Source organism: Cibotium barometz, chromosome 3 (assembly GCF_041138505.1).
Source record: "Cibotium barometz isolate CiBa-2024 chromosome 3, ASM4113850v1, whole genome shotgun sequence".
In the NCBI taxonomy this organism is placed as follows: Eukaryota; Viridiplantae; Streptophyta; class Polypodiopsida; order Cyatheales; family Cibotiaceae; genus Cibotium; species Cibotium barometz.
The window spans coordinates 48,432,247-48,447,480 of NC_141048.1; positions in this window are offsets into that span (position 1 = coordinate 48,432,247).

The following is a 15,234-nucleotide window of genomic DNA, read 5'->3' on the forward strand; positions in this document are numbered from 1 at the left end:
CCATAAGACCATTGGCATGCTTTTGTGATGCATGCATGAACCATAGTTGGAATCGCTGCACTAACAAATCTCATGTGCAGCCTTGGGATGATCACATTCTGATGCCATTGTCTGATGAAGTTGAGGATGAAGAAGACACTCCGACTGATGATGAAGTTGAGGATGAAGAAGACACTCCGACTGATGATGAAGTTGAGGATGAAGAAGACACTCCGACTGATGATGCCCTTGAAGGACAGATCATTGGATATGAAAAATTCATGTATGAAGGCCACCATGATGCATTAAGTAGTGCTTTGTGTGTTGGTGACACTTTTGCAGTGAATCCGGATGCTACAACCAATGATGAGAATGTAGACTTTTACTTGGTAAAGTGCATTGCAGTAAAAGAAAAGGCAAAACAGGGTTACATTGATGAGTGGAACAATGTAATTGACAAAGGCTCTTATGTCGTGCAAGGACTGTATTACAAGCAAGTGGATGTATACACCTTCAAACTAGACTACAATCAACCTGTTGTTCACATACTTTCAAATCTTGTACGTTGTATCAAGATACCCATGAAACACATGCAAAAGAGAAGGCAAATGTACACAATCACCCTCGAAGATTATGAAGCAATCTATAACAGCATGCCATTCGGTTTTTGACATGAGCGTCATGGTCTTTTATTCTATTTTGTATCTTGTGTATGCTTACTACTACCACAGTATATGCTAATTGTGTGCTATTAACAAGCTTCTACAAAGTGTGTGCTAGCTAGCATAAAGCGTCTGCTAACTAGCATACAGTGTATCCTAACTAGCATATAAAGTATGCTAACTAGCATACAGTGTATCCTAACTAGCATATAAAGTATGTTAACTAGTATATAGTATAGGCTAACTAGCATATACTGTATGCTAACTCACACAGTACTAACTACCTAATTTAGATTGTGTGCTTACTAGCATACAGTATATGGTGTATGCTAACTAGCATACACCATATAGTATAGGCTAACTAGCATATACTGTATGCTAACTCACACAGTACTAACTACCTAATTTATATTGTGTGCTTACTAGCATACAGTATATGGTGTATGCTAACTAGCATACACCATATAGTGTATGCTAACTAGCACAGTATATGCTAACTGTATGCACACTAGCTACTATATAGCGTGTGCTTACTAGCATACAGTATATGCTAACTAGCATATAGTGTATGCTAACTACCGCAGTATATGATAATTGTTTACTAACAAGCTTCTACATAGTGTGTGCTAACTAGCATAAAGCGTATGCTAACTAGCATACAGTATATGCTAGTTAGCATATACTATATGCTAACTAGCAAAACAATATATGCTGACTAGAAAAACAGTATATGCTGACTAGCATATACAGTATATTCTTACTAGCATATACAATACATATGCTGACTAGCATATACAGTATATTCTTACTAGCATATACAATACATATGCTGACTAACAAGCTTCTACAAAGTGTGTGCTAGCTAGCATAAAGCGTATGCTAACTAGCATATATAGTATGCTAACTAGTATATAGTATAGGCTAACTAGCATATACTGTATGCTAACTCGCACAGTACATGTTAACTATATACTAACTACCTAATTTATATTGTGTGCTTACTAGCATATAGCGTATGCTAACTAGCAGCATATAGTATATGCCAACTAGCATATAGTGTATGCTAACTAGCATATAGGGTATGCTAACTAGCACAGTATATGCTAACTGTATACTCACTAGCTACTATATAGCATGTGCTTACTAGCATACAGTATATGCTAACTAGCATATATTTTATGCTAACTACCACAGTATATGATAATTGTGTACTAACAAGCTTCTACATAGTGTGTGCTAACTAGCATAAAGCGTATGCTTCTTAGCATACAGTATATGCTAGTTAGCATATACCGTATGCTAACTATATATGGTATATGCTGACTAGCATATATAGTATATGCTAACTAGCATATAGTGTATGCTAACAAGCACAGTATATGCTAACTCTATACTAACTAGCTGCTATATAGTGTGCTAACTAGCATACAGGATTATGCTAACTAGCATATAGTGTATGCTAACTACCACAGTATATGCTAACTGTATACTTGCTACTTTATAGTGTGTGCTACCTAACAGAAAACCCAATACATAGTTCTGTAACACATAAAAATGGAATAGTAGGAGGCAACTGTTGAAAACATTATCTCATCATTAACTTCCAGCATCAAATAACATTACATAGGGTTTAATTTTACAATGAGTCACACCTGCCAAAAATCTTTACGCCTCCTTAGAGGGCATTTGTAGTGATCGGGCTTTTTTACTCCCTCCTTTTTCTCTGCTTTCTCATTTTCCTCTGCTTTTTCCTTTCTCTCTGCTTCTAGGTCGTCTCTCTACTGTTCCTTTTCTCTTCTTTCCCTCTCCAGCCTAGCTTTCTCCTCTCTCTCTGCTTCTAGGTCATCTTCCTTTTGTTTTGCGAGCGACGAAGTTCTGCTTGTCTCTCAGCCTCTAGCAACTGTTTGATGACTGCATCAGAGAAGTTATCAGAGCCTGTATCAAAGAAATTGTTAGCCACATACGCTGCCCGATCATCCGATTGCAGCCAAAGAAAAAGCCGATCTTTCAAAGTTTCTATAAGAAACTGTTGTCTCTCCTCAGCACTCTGGTCCTCTAGCTTCGGAGTAATGAGCCAAGCTTGTGCTGGGTTCTAAAACACTTTGTAGAGGCTATCATCAATCAAAAGCGTGTTTTGGGCGTTGTACGTCGGATTGTAATTCCAAAACAAGGCTAAATCTTTCATAAACACAGGTTTATTTAAGATCTGCCAGGGTTGTGGACTGCAGTGCTCTTGCTCAAAAAAACCGGCAATCCTTGGCACCTGCAATTTAAAAACAGCCCTGGAAATATTCATGACTTTACCATGCATGCTTGTGCTCCAAATATACACACTGAAGAACTGAAGACACTAGTCCAAAAACATGTGGGTGTCCTTGCGAGACAGAACACCTGCTTATCCTCTACATTGTATTTTAACATTTCATCTGCATATGCAGGGGGCTTTTCACCGAAGCGAGTCTCTACCACCCTCAGCAAAAGACCGTTGAGATCTAGTAAAAGAGCCCTTTTTTCATCACACACAGTCTCTTAGGAACCCATATTGGGACTGGAAGAGGATACCATTCAGCATATATAATCTCCCCTGATGGGTGAACATAATTTAGGCGCTTAAAAATTCTACGGGCACGCTGTGAATATCGTTCGAGCTGCTTTTCAATCTCTAATTTTTTGTCTCCTTATCTGCCTGACTTTGCGGATTCGCCATTTTCGTAATTTTTGCCATTGCATGGCAGCATTTACATCAGGCAAGGCAATTAATGCCAGTTTCTCTTCCTCTGCAAAGAAACAGCGATACGAAGTGAAGAAGTTCATAGATTGGCAGAAAATTATAATGGACTGCTGCTCAACATTATATTACACAAAGACATTTTCACCGGGAAAATAAAAAAAATTACATGACAGCCACAAGAGGCATTAGGTTTTCAAAATGGCATAGCCATAAGAGTGAAGGGCATAGGTATGGGAACACTAAGTAAAGGCTAAACAACTGAACAGTGAGACAGTTGCCAGTACAGAATCTAAGCAAAAAAGGAAAGGTCTTAACACAGTTTTTTGCAAGCTCTTGAGCGGGTGGCTTTCTTTTCACCTTTGGTGCTTTCAGCTTTGTCCTCCATCTTCTTTGGGGAACCATAGCCGTTGCTTGCAGTTTCTTCAGGTACCTCTTCCGGGCCCACTTTTCTCTTTGCCTTAGCCTTTCGCAAAAAATCCTCGAGAGGGCTGTTATCACCAACTTCCTGCGGGTCCTCTATGCTATTAGTCTTCAATGTTTCCCCTGATGCACTGGCACTAGCCATTGTCTGCTGAGAAGTTTTTACTCTGTCAGTTACAGCAGGCATGGCACGCGCATGAGGAACCATGACAAAAAAATCATCTTCTTCTGATTTACTGCTCATGTCACTGCCTTCCTCTGTTGTTTTCATGCTTGCACTTTGCATTTGCTGGGATCCCACATCTACTCCTTCATTCATTGTATCTAGCTCACCACCCTTCTCAGTCGAAGGGTTCTCACGTGCAGCCTTTCCCTTACCTTTGGTGTCATGCACACTGCCCACATCATGTAGGGGCTTTGAGAGGCCTGCAACAAAAAAATCTTTGATTACACCCTTTATAAGCATGTCATGTATGCTACATAGTATGTTTCATATGCTAACTATGTGTGCAGCTAGGCCAGTATGCTAATTAGCATTCTCGTGTATGCTAGCTAGCATAATCATATATGCTAACTAGAATATCAAGTATGCTAGTTAGCATACCAGGTATGCTAACTAGTAAACCTTATAATCTCTAAGCAATTCAAGTGTACCCAAAAGCTTCTATGTGCTTACTAGAGCAAAGTATATGCTAATTAGCATATCCAACATGCTTAATAGCATATCAAGTATGCTAATTAGCATATCCAGTATACTAACCAGCATACACGATATGCTAATTAGCATATCCAGTATACTAACCAGCATATTGGATATGCTAATTAGTATATCCTGTATGCTAACTATCATTCCACCTAGCATATCCGGTATGCTAATAAGCATATCCAATATGCTAACTAGCATACCTAGTATGCTAACTAGTAGACCTTATAATCTCTAAGCTAATCCAATATACTCCAAAATGCTTACTAGCATATAAAAATTGGTAATTAGCATATCCAACATGCTTAATAGCATATCAAGGATGCTAACTAGCATATTCAGTATGCTAATTAGCATTACCAGTATGCTAGTTAGCATACAGGATATGCTAATTAGCATATCCTGTATGTTAATTAGCATTTCAGATAGCAATCCAATATGCTAACTAGCATACTTGATATGCTAATTAGCATTCAATATGCTAACTCCGGTATGCTAATAAGCATACCCAATATGCTTACTAGCATATTAGATATGCTAATTAGCATCCACTCATCCAACTAGCATATCCAGTGTGCTAGTTAGCATACTAGTTATGCTAATTAGCATATCTTGTATGCTAGTTAGCGTATCCAGTATCCTAACTAGCATATCCATTGTGTCTATTAGCATTCTGGATACACTTTTTAGCATATCTGGTATGCTAGATAGCATGCTAGTTAACATATCCTGTATGCTAGTTAGCATACTGGATATGCTAGTAGGCCTACTTGATATGCTAATTAGCATATCCGGTATGCATGTTAGCGTATTGGGTATGCTAACTAGCATATATGCTATGCTAGTTAGTATACAGGGTATGCTTACTAGGATGCTAGTTAGCATACAGAGTATGCTAACGAGGATGCTAGTTAGCATGTAGGGTATGCTAACTAGCATATACGGTATATGCTAGTTAGCATCCTACTAGCATATCTAGTATGCTAACTAGTATACTGGATATGTTAATTAGCATATGCAATATGCTAACTATCATACTGTATATGCTAACTAGCATATCTAGTATGATAACTAGCATACCTGGCATGCTAATTAGCATATTCATTATGCTAACTAGCACACCTTTTATTCCCAATATGATCAAGCTTGTAGACTGTATGTCCTGTATGCTAGCTAGCAAGCATACATTCAAGTATGGTTTCTTACCAATCTCTGGTGTGGTTGGATGTCGTTGTGTTGCAAGGTTGCACAACCATGCGGTAGGTATGCTTTTTTTGTAGAAGGGAGCCCTACATACGGTCCCAAGGGAGCATGTAGCAGCAAAGCACAGAAGGTGATAATTATGCTCACAAGGGAGCTTGACCATTGCAAGGAATGGTTGGACCTCAAGGGGTAGACCACAGCGAGTACACAGGTTTGTTCCGATGCTATCTTGCACCTCTCTATACTTCATAAAACTAGCAAGGGCTATATTAGTTAGGGCAGTTTGGAGAAACGAGCCCTGCAGCTTGGACAGCATGTGCATCAGAAGTTCAAGTTGGCTTTCAGAGTTCTGCACCTTGGATTTTGCAATTTCCATCTCAACCTACAAAACCAAGACAAAAAGAGCATGGTAAGTACATGAGTTACCTGAGCACATGTACCAAACATAAAGTGCAGAGATGAAACTTACGGACACTTACCAGTTTACAGGTTATGTCTATGTCACTATCTATGGGGTCATCTTCACGAAGAGGAAACCCCATAGCCTCTATGGTGTCTTTGGTTGTCTCTATTCTGACTTCAAGCTCCATCTTTCGCCGGGCATCCACATCATTGCTTTGCAATAGAGCCTGCAACTCCATCTCAGCTGCTTGCAACCTTTGTCTCATGGCCGTGACAATAGGAGTGACCTTCGCATTTTTTGCATTCAAAGCCCTAGCAAGTTCCAGGCCCTCTTGCACTTTGTTTAGATTCTGTTTCTCATAATGTAGCTGTGTTTTCATTTGAAGGATAGCTGCCTTCATGCACTGCCATTCCTCCAACCCACAAAATGAAGAAGCTTCCATCTCCTGTCGACTATCTTGATGAGGCTGAAGTGTGGCTTGGTAGATTTGGCAGTACTCTTTCCTGCCAATGCCATGTTTTCCTCGCAGATGTCACCAGACTCATCCTCAATTTTTGAAGCTGGAAGCTGAAGATTGCGTAGTCTCCACTTGTTAACATGGCCCTCATAATAGCCCTTCTCTCGAATATCTTGTAAGTACTGCACTGCAAACTCGGCCCAATTGAACCTAATGGCTGTCTCGCTTGCAATCACGGTAGGACTGAATTCTTTCACGAAACCCTTTGCAAATGCAAAGGAAATTTCCATGTTGGTTGGGGCCTTCTGGTATACATTGTAGTGCAGTTTCATCATCGACTCATACATTTCGGTGTGGATGGTGGGATCCTTTGTTTGTTTGAACACACTGAACCATTCAGCATCAGTGACCTGCTCCCACCTAACCATTTTGGGGTCTAAACCCTCCATGGAAAGGCCATAAGCAGCATTGAACTCTACCAAAGTTGTACAGAATTTTTCTTGCATGGGGATCACGACCTTCGGAGCTTTCCATCGATCTGCACACATCAAAGGAAAATGTGCTCAATTGTAAAGGGAAATGTGCTCAACTATATTGCATGGACATGTTAACTGTATTGCATGGAGCTTCTTGTGGTACTAAAGTCGAAAGTAGAAGAGAAAACACACAGATTCCGCACAAGAGAGAGAGAGAGAGAGAGAGAGAGAGAGAGAGAGAGAGTACCCGAGAGGGACATTGGGGAACCTTGAGATTGCTTTGCCCTTTTGCAAGGAGATGGAGAAGCAGAAGGGGCTCTGCGTTTTCTGTATATAGGAGAAGGCGGCACGGCTCTGCGTTTTCTGGGTATAGGAGAATGCGAATGCGCCGCCTTGCTTGCGGGCTCCATGGTGCTCTGGCCTTTGCACTTCATCACCCCACCACTTCGCTGTAACGACCGTGCTAACTGGCTTCAAAGACTAGCTCGTAATTCAATATACCACAACTTTCATTGATTATTCTTTTTTTTTTGAACTGCTCATTTGAGCTTTTTGTATCAGCCAGAAGTTTTAAATATGATTACTAATATGGTGACTTACATACCTAAACTTATGCTAACTAGGAATGATTGTTCACACATGTGAACTAGCATAAAAAGCGTAGCACGTTAACATGCTTCTACCCTACAAACTCAACTTGAAGGGATCAACACTTTTTTCCTAATTGAATCAGGCACAACCGTTGATCTATTCATTAGAGAAGTCTTGAGGCTTTTATTTAACTACTCGAGTTCTAAACGTATTCCTATTAATCAATTTTATTATTAAAACTCTACTGATTCTAGTCTAACACCATCCCGCCCACCACTGCCCAACCACTAGAATTGGTAGAACTAGACAAGTACTCACCCACCCATAATTGAATGCCTTTCTTAACTTTAGAATACAGATACGCACACACTCCTCTTTAAACTTTAACTTATAAAACAATCCATTGATAAACAATTATTGGTTACAGATGTCATAACTCAAAATTTCCATTCAATCCTTGTTTCTTACAAAAAAAACAGTCACTCTGGACTCTCTGTTGAGACTAGCAGGTTAGCAACGAGATCCAGTAACAGATTACAATAAACATTGGTCCATCATATAATATATATCTTCCATGACATACGCATGGGTGTCCTAAGCACCGCGAGCCCATGCATCGCCTGGTCAGAACCCTCCAGGATCCTCCTTAGGTGTCCTGGCACTTCACTCTGGGACCGCTTCGTTGACCCTCACCCATCGTACTGGAAGCACACCATTTTTCACCATACCAAGGCTCGTCAAGACCTGGGTAGGTTTTTGCCACGTGAGCTAATGTAGGAATTTTTTGAGGTCATTTTTGGGCCTTGTAAGGAAGTTTGATCAGAATATTCCCTCCAAAAAGGAGCATCAGATTAAATTTTTGCAAACGAACTCTAAATTTGTCGGACCTCACATATTTAGATTCTACTCTTCAAAAGCTATCCATTGATATATAACACGATAGGGTTCGGAGAAGGGACAAGATAGATACCTAGAAGATTCCTTTTTGCCTGGGAAAGATTAGGCCCGCTTGACGAGGGAGGATGGTGTACAAACGCGCGCGCCGTAAGACTTCTCTAAAATTTAAAACGAAGCGATCGATGCCGCTTTCACTACTCGAGGTTTCCCCCATATCTGCACAGTAAGCCATAGATTGGCTAGCAGCAAGAAGAAAATAAAGAAAGAAAAGAACTTTAAAGGTATTCCCTATCAAACCAGCAATGGTAGTTAGAAGAATCCTACGACAAAGCCATTTAAGCAGGATGTTAAATAAGGCTTTCGCACTAATGGCTTCAAACTGATGTGTAAACATCGAACAAACTTGTTCCACATATTGGTTCCTTCTGCCCGTAAGTTGCTGCTTACCCAATACTACCGATTCCTCTTCCCTCGTTTCACTAGCCGACTACGGCTCCAATACGGTATTATTCCCATTTTCCTGCCCCAGTTTGAACGTGAAATCTTCAGTGAAAGTGTCTGTCGCATCACCATTCATGTGTAAGCTTGTAACTGTTTTAGTTTCAAAAGAGGACTGTTGCTCCATACTTGAAAGTTCACTTTTTTTCATGCAAACCCGAAATCAGAACTCTTTAACGTAAATAAAATCAATTCGCGTGTAAATCGTACTTATATTCTGTTGCTCTTCTCTGTCTGTTCTCGATATTCATGGTAGTTTCTTGGCTGGCAGGCAAGCAAAAGGGCTAACTGCATTTCTGGACTCGTGCCCGGCGGGAGTGAAAAGAAAAGTTAGGTCGGGAGGTAGTGCACGCTCGCTGGTCCTGATATTGAAATTCTCGCATTCGTGTCGTGTGTGTCTGGTTTCAATGAATTCCGTATTATGGGTGTGGCAAATGCCTAACGGCAGGCAACAAGCCGCGTACCCCCGACAGTATCTTCCGACCATAATCTGTGTAAAAGAGGTTAGCTTGCCCTCACGAGGTCGCAGCTCTTTGTCCCGACCATTGTAGCACGTGTGTCGCCCGTCTGCTGTGGTGGCTCTTTTGGATTTCTATCTAATGTGCCAATCTGTATACAAATGGAGATGATCGGACTTGAACCGAGCGGACTTGAACCGATAACTTCATACTTGCAAAACATGCGTTCTACCGATTGAACTCCGCCCCCGTCCTCGTTCCATGTGCAGCATGTATCATATGGGCAAACACAAGGGAGCTATTGTTTATACGTGCCCATAGCCCTTTCTTCTTTTTCTAGAGTTTAGACTTTATCCAAGACACGGTCCCATCCCATCACACTGTCGAAACTATGTCATAAGGGTGTGCCGTTGGCAGCAGTAATAGTTCACGAATCTTTTCTCGGTTCACCACTTCGATCGTATCGGCTCTAGAGAGGTCACTTTCTCGGGAGCCTCCTCAAGGCTACCTCATTATTTCGAAACTTCATTCCGCTCCTCTGGCTGCCGCACCCTGTTCTCTGCTCCCCAAGGATACGGGTTATTGATTGCGCTTGACCGGCACCTCTAGTACGACACATCTTTCAGAATACGAGCAAATGCTCGGATCAGTATTTCTTAATGATTCAAGCTCCTTATTCGATTGAGAAATACGTGGGGGCTAGAATGTATGCGAACCGTTCGACTATGACCTCGTTTCCTGAGCTAGAGGGGAAACCGTGAAATGGGCTGGCAAGAGCAGACAGCAGCTCGTTTCACTCTCGTAATTCGAGGGAGAGAAAATTCCCAGGGATTCGAACCCTCAATTTTTGCCTTCTTTTAGAGATCATTATTCCGCCATTGGAACCACTCTCCCAAACCAAGTAGTTATTTCTCTTTCCCGGGTCCAATCGAGGCGTCGAGGGCGGCAGGTGTACCGTGTATTCTATTTACCAGTTTCTCCCGGAAGGTCATGTCCGGGGACTTTGACTTGATGGTGTGGTGTGACGAGGCGAGAATTCGAATTCTCACTTTCCGGGAGTTGGTCAAACCCAACCCTAATTGCTCGGATAGCAATGCACATTGCTGAGTGATAAGGTGGTTTTCCGGCTTGCTTTCCTGGAAAAGCCACTCCGCGTGTCCCTGGTGACACTTTCAATCGCCCGCCCTCTGGCTCAAAGGTAAGAAGTATTTCTACTTTGATCTGAAGTCGGCACAACGGACAGGATTCCTTCCACGCTGTGTTCACAGCTTGTGGAGTCACTGTTCGGGAGCGACATTGCGATGAGTTGGATGTATTTAATGCATAGGCCATTTGATGTCCCAAAAGGCATAAGGTATGACCCGCTTCTTGAAGAGGATTGGGTTATTACCCCTTAGGGGCTTTGTCTGGGTGGGGAATCTTTGCATTACTGCACCACTTGTTGATACAGCAAGCAGCCTACTTAGTAGGTTCTAGGACGTGGTTCTCCAATTATGCTATCCTCGGAGATGACCTAGTAATAGGTTCGAAGAAGGTAGTGGCAAAGCAGTACTTGCGTCTTCTCAAGGGGTTGAAGTTTCATGGCACAAGTCTCTTGAGTCATCGAACGGTTCTCTTGAGTTTGCTTCGCGATTCAAGTGGCAGGGAATGGATATATCCCCGATCTCGTTCAAGCTTGTTACCACTACTAGAGTTGCTCTAGTCCAGTCTTCTATGCTGGTGACCCCACCTAGGGAGTTCAGAGAGGTTCGCCTCACTGAAATGTTCTGACTCACAACAAATGCAAAATGAATGGAACTTCTTATTTATGAAGCATCTATAACAGTGAATTTTCGGGCACTTGACCGATTCCAAATGAGGATTGGCAGAAAATGAGCCGAGAAAATCAACCCACTCTGTGGGCTCTGAGTGACCTAGACTAATTCCTAAACGCCATGCGTTCACGGGGCAGGCGCAAAGCGTTTGCCTCGCCCCCGCGGCGTTTGAGGTGAATAGCCGCCTTGCCAGCGATTGAGGCAAATGAGCTATTGTGTGTGAATTGAAGTATATATCACATACACGGTACTGATCACATATGTATTGAGAGGGAACAGTAAGAGTTAGCTATTTAATTGCTCCGCCAATGATTTACGAGACTTATTCGGGCTACTTTCCCTTCCCGTTCTGGGGAAGGCAGTGTTTCTCTATTTCATTCTTATAGGGAAGTTTCAGATAATTATGGTGAGGTTCAGGGAATACCACAACATTGGGTTTTTCATACTCAACCTCCGAATAATGTGGGTAGTAATAGTCTAGACAATGAAAAGAAAAAAGAGAAGTTTTTTTTTCTTTCATGATACTTTTTAGGTATCCAATAACCTTTATGACCAAAAAGATAATAGGAAGAATCTTTATGAATAGAGGGATAGGAGAGAGGCCTCGAAAGAGATCATTTTCTTTATGAATAGAGGGATAGGAGAGAGGCCTCGAAAGAGATCATTTTCTTTATTTCAGTTATTCTATCGATTTTCTAATTCATTCTTTTTTTTCTGCATTACGCTATGTTCAGTTCCGTAAGATCTCAACAAGAAGCTTCTTTAATGGGTGTAGGATCACTGCAGGAGGGTACCGTGGAACCGGGAATATTGACTACTTTGGGATTGGCATAAATATGTTTATGATTTATTGGCTATCTGGCTTAGAAAATATGTTCGCGAGAGGGAATGCGAACCGAAATGATGTCCAATCTTTTTTCTAAAAAGGGTAAAAGATTGATGTGTTTCTCTTTAATAGTTTTTAGTAACGGTTCAAGCCTCTATATCTTTCCCTTCATGGGTAATCTGTAAGAGAGGGACGACTTTCACGAAGCATGTGATTTTTCGGAGAAATCTTCAGATTTTCATATTTCGAATGGTCTTTTCCGGAGCTCCTTTTGGGAAGAGGAGAACCCCAGAATTAGGTCGGCCAGATTCCCAGATTTCCCTCTTTTCCACCACGATTTTGTCAAAAGCCTCTCTTTTCGAATAAAGGGAAATCCCCACTCCCGAATAAGGGCTCTCTTTCTCGGATTGAGGATTTTTGGAAACAGAAAAATGTGGGTTTCCCGCGATCTAAAGCAAGTTGTTCGGGTAGAGAGCCGTATGCGCGGCGACGTGCTCGTATGGTTCAGCGTACACTGATCCTGTTGATTGGTGGAAAAGCTTCACTCCTTATTCCAAATATGCTTTTTCAAGAGTATCATGATTTGCCGTCCAAATGGTTTTGTATGGAGTATCTATTGGTCCCATTATCATTACTGCACCAACCTGTGTAGGTTCTCATAATTTCAGTGAGATTGTCATAGCGGAAAAGCAGATATGGTTTCGCATTCTCTTGTTCCCCATATTGATTCTGTTTTTTATCTCTTGCCTAGCAGAAACTAATTGAGCTCTGTGTGATCCACCAGAAGCAGAAGCTGAATCAGTCGTCGCGGGCTATAATGCGGAATATCTCTTAATGGGATTTGCTCCTTTTCTTTCAGGAGAGTATGCTAATATGATCTTAATGAGGTGCGGAGCCTTGCATCCTACATTCGTTGGGCTTCCGCTCTGCAGGAGCCAGCGTCCCCTCAAGGGCCTTGTGCAATAAACCCCTCCGGGCGACGATCCAAAGACTAGTAGGTCCCGCGAAGCTTTCGAAGAGGGGTAGCCTGGTGTGTAAGCACAGCAATGAACCGCGAACCCATCGGACGACCTATCTAAGATTAGGGGGATATCTCAAGTGGTTATCCTGTAACTCTTCCTCAGACCTATACTATCGAATGCTCATATGGGAAAGTGCGCTCTTAGGTCTGGAACCAGGGAGGGTTGCTCCGAGAAATCCCTTCTCGTCCCCTCCAGGGGGTGCGGACACACCTGCACGGAATACAGGTGACGGCTACAAAGATGGCGGGGAAGGAAACAGTACCCGACATCTAGGGATGAATGTAAACTCATTAGACAGGGGTAATCATTCTGGTCCTGGGAGAGAAAACTCACCAACAGTGGTAGACACTAGTCTGAGAGGCGCAAAAGCACTACAAATCACTGAGACAACGGCAAGGCACAAAGCGCACCCATGTACTCAGAATTGTTTGCGGACGAAAGACTGCTACTGGCGTCCCATGAGCAAATTGAGTCTGAACCAGGCGACTTAACCCCCAGCGAAGAGGGCTCATTTCTGAAAAATTGTTCGTTAAAGGGGATATTTTTGGAATGGTCGGAGAGAGACTCGTCGCGCCTCTTGCTAGGCGCCTTGCTCGAGCCCACAGGAGAAGTGATGGTACTGCTTATTTCTAAAAAATTGTTCTCGAAAATCGCATTTAGGGCCTTTTCCATAAATTCCTCTTCGGACCGACGATTCTTTTGCAAAAAACGGGCTTTGTTCTAGAGTTTAGACCGCTCACGGTAGTAGCACCGACAAGATCATTTAGGGGGCGACAGGGGTGGTACCCGAATCTATTTACGAGCCCCAGTTTCTAGACACATTGCATGGATTCCGTCCGGGTCGAGGCTGCCACTCGGCCCTGAGACATATCAAAACAGAGTGGGCTGGAACCTCTTGGTTTTTGGAGTTCGACATTAGGAAGTGTTTTGGCACCATCGACCGACATTGACTCATTTTAATCTTGAGAGGGGAGATCAACGATCCTAATTTCTTTGGCCTTACTCACAAACCATTTTCCGCCAGACTTGTAGGGGACGAGAGGGGTGGCCCTTCCTCCAGGGTCCCACGGGACAGTGTACTATCACCCCTACCATGCAATATTTACTCACATAAGCCCGATCGGGAGATAGAAAGGATCCGGCAAGAGAGGGTAGATGGAACACCAACCAAAAGAAATCCTTGATGTTTGAGAGAAGGTTCTCAAGAACATGCCAGTCTCTCAAGCATTGAACTCAAGGAACAGCTTAGGCAACTGTTAGAACAAGGGTTTGTAAGACCCAGTGTTTCACCTTGGGGAGCGCAACTTCTCTTTCAGAAAAAGAAGGATGGAATGCTAAGACTCTGTGTGGATTACAGAGGTCTCAATCAACTGACAGTTCAGTTAAGAATAAGTATCCTATCCCCAGAATTGATGAGCTTCTGGAGAGGCTAAATGGAGCCTAGATCTTCACAAAGTAGATCTCAAATCAAGGTATTAGCAGATCAGGATTAATGATCAAGATATCCCAAAGATAGCTATCAATACACACTATGGGCACTATGAATTTACTATCGTGCCGTTTGGATTGACAAATGCCCCAGCTACATTCAATCGCCTAATGCAGGACATTCTCAGAGAATACTTGGATGATTTTGTTCTTGTTATCTTTGATGATATTCTGATTTACTCAAAGAATGCAGCTGACCATGAATCTCACATTCGTAAAGTTCTTGAGATTCTAACGAAGCACCAACTCTTTGCAAAAAAGAGAAAATGCACTTTCTCTGTTGACCATGTTGAATACTTGGGCTTTCTGGTATCCAAAGATGGAATTTCTCCATATTTTGCAAAAGTCCAAACAGTCATAGATTGGCCTAAATCAAAGACAGTGAAAGAAGTCAGAGGATTCTTGGGATTAACTGGTTGGTATAGAATTTTTATACCTAAGTATGCTCTCATAGCTTCCCCCCTGACTAATCTTCTCAAGAAGAATACCCCGTTTCAATGGTCTGCTAGGCGTCAAAGTGCTTTTGATAAGCTGAAGACCGCCTTGGTAACCAATCATGTTCTGAAGTTGCCAAATTTCTCTCTACCCTTTGAGGTAGTAACTGAT